This window comes from Neomonachus schauinslandi, chromosome 11, assembly GCF_002201575.2.
Source record: "Neomonachus schauinslandi chromosome 11, ASM220157v2, whole genome shotgun sequence".
Taxonomy (NCBI): Eukaryota; Metazoa; Chordata; class Mammalia; order Carnivora; family Phocidae; genus Neomonachus; species Neomonachus schauinslandi.
This window is the reverse complement of record NC_058413.1, coordinates 21,631,249-21,633,785: the sequence shown is the minus strand read 5'-3', so window position 1 is coordinate 21,633,785 and position 2,537 is coordinate 21,631,249. Positions and strand designations below refer to the sequence as shown.

The following is a 2,537-nucleotide window of genomic DNA, read 5'->3' as shown; positions in this document are numbered from 1 at the left end:
CTCTTTAACTGGCTTTGATTTTTTTTGAAAAAGATATTTAATTCAATATTTAATATAAGGAGAATGTCTGGACAAATAATACATTTTTATATCCAAGCTGTCACTTCTATAAACCTACATTACATCCATCTCCCACATCCTCAATATTTCCTACTAATTTAAAGTTTATATTGATAGTTTCAATAAAATTTCTACCTGATGTATATTTTTTTTAAAGATTTTATTTATTTATTTGAGACAGAGAGAATGAGAGAGACAGAGAGCACATGAGAGGGGGGAGGGTCAGAGGGAGAAGCAGGCTCCCTGCCGAGTAGGGAGCCCGATGCGGGACTCAATCCAGGGACTCCAGGATCATGACCTGAGCCGAAGGCAGTCGCTTAACCAACTGAGCCACCCAGGCACCCCGATGTATATTTTTTAACTCATTTCAAGCTACTTTATCTGGACTTTGTTGTTGTCCAGTCTACTCAAACTCCTCTGGAATAAACCCTGAATAGTCCGATCTCTGCCTTAGCACCCAGTATCAGTCATGGCTTTCACATCAAAATATCCCCTGTTCCTCTATAACCTTCTAAATACTGATCTGTCAAAGTTGAATGAAGTTTCACCTCTGTTATGACACCTTTCTTGACTATTCAGTCAGTTGTGTCTCTTCCTCCTTACATTATTTATTCTGTAAGATTCACGTGAGTCTTAATTGATAACTGTCCTTTTTTACTTCTTTGTTTTGGTACATGTTTATCTCCTGCTTCTGGACTATAGGAGTACATTTTTTTTTTTTTTTTTTGGTTTGAATGCATTCAGATGGGACATATATATTCTCCATTTTAATAGTACTCCCCATCGACAGATACTCATTTCACTTTATTTATTTTCTTTGTGACCAGTGCAGGTGCTTAATTTGATGACTATTCTGTACCTATTCCTTAGAGTACAGAATAGAGGTAAGTTTTTCACTCAACTACACTTAGAGATGGAGAGAGTTTTACATTTTCTTCTCGTCATCATTCAGTGGGACAGAGATAAGAAATGTCTTTCCCACATTTCAGAAGTAAGAGTTTTCTTTTTGTCAACCTTGACTTCTCTTTGGATATGGAGAAAGCAAAAGGCAAAAAGAACTCCACGAAGAAGTCATGGGAAGACTGACTGGCAAACCCCAACCTGTGTCAGGAGAAGCCAGAGAGAAAGAGGAGGCTTCTTGGTGAACCAAAGTTACAAAGAACCTTAGAGAATGGGACCAAAAGGAAAAGATCTATGAAAGAAGACAAAGCTTCCTGTTCAGAAAAGACAGCACAAGGCAATGGAAGAGTAAGGCGTCGGAAGAAGGTATCGATTGCACCAGTACCTTCCAAACTGCCACCAGCCAATCCGCTTCACCGAAACACCTTGCCGGCCTGGTACCAACAACTAACGCACCAAAGGCCAGAAATTAGATGCAATTAAATGACTCTGCAAATATGTTTGCCCTGATCAAAAGACGAACATTCCTGTCACTGCAAAGGAGGCCAAGATTATCACACGGTCACAAAGGAGATCAAAGATGGACAAGGGGGAAATGTCCCTGGAACGTTGCGGGGAGAAAAAGCTGTCTTCTGATGGAAGTACCCTCATGAAGTGGTTGCTCCCTCTGAGGGTGGAGGGTGTCTGCCCTTTTTGGGTCTAATGCTCTCCTGAAGAGAGTCCATACCGTTGTGGACAACTTCAGCCCCAGATGCTGCGTTTACCTCCTGGTCCAGGACTGGGCATCCAGGACTGGGAAGATGCAGACAGGGGAGTCGCCACAGGAGGCCTATGGTGTCAGGCGGTGCGCAGTCCTTGGGAGACGTCCGCCTGCGGACAAAAAGGGTTGGGTTCGCCTGCAATTTCATGCAGGACAAGCCCGGGTGCCTGAAAAACAGAGGAGAGTGTGTATACTCTTCTTGCTTCCTGCCTGTGATTTTCCATGCGCCCCTCCCCCCTGCACCTGGAAGACAATATGCTGTGCCCCAAATCTGTTCGGAGGAATAAGGTGTTAATGAGAAGCCTCAAATGAGATTATAATACCAAGAAAAAGGGTACAGCTGTGATTATAATTAATGGTAGAAAGGGAACTATGTTCAACTCCATGGTGCCACTGATAGGTGGACGGCAGGCTGCCCACACCTTCCCCGCATCCCGCTTACGGGGCACACAGGCTGGCGGGGGCAGATGACACCCTCACACCCCCAACACGGCCTGCGGCTTCATGGGTTGGAAATACAGAGGCTCTTATGTTTGAAATTGGAAAAGCATTACGGAAATTACCACTCATTCCAGTTAATAAGATGAAAAAGTCGTTGGTACTACCAAATGTTTACCCTTCTGAAATAGAAGTGACCTTAACAGTTCTTTTAAAGGGGGAGCCCGAGCTGAGCATCGTGGAGCGGTAGAGGAGAAAACACGGGTGTACTTCCGTGCTGGATTTCCCTTCAAGGCTCGGGGATTCTGACTCCTCTAGAGGCTGCTACCTTCTGAGTTTTAGGACTTCAAAATGTTGAGTATTTTATTTTACTTATTTT

The 2,537-nt window shown here is 43.7% G+C and overlaps 1 pseudogene; it reads left to right on the top strand.

Moving 5' to 3' along the window:
* The first annotated feature begins 1,254 nt into the window (after nucleotides 1-1,254).
* On the top strand, nucleotides 1,255-2,032 carry LOC110575957 (annotated as a pseudogene).
* Nucleotides 2,033-2,537: the final 505 nt, after the last annotated feature.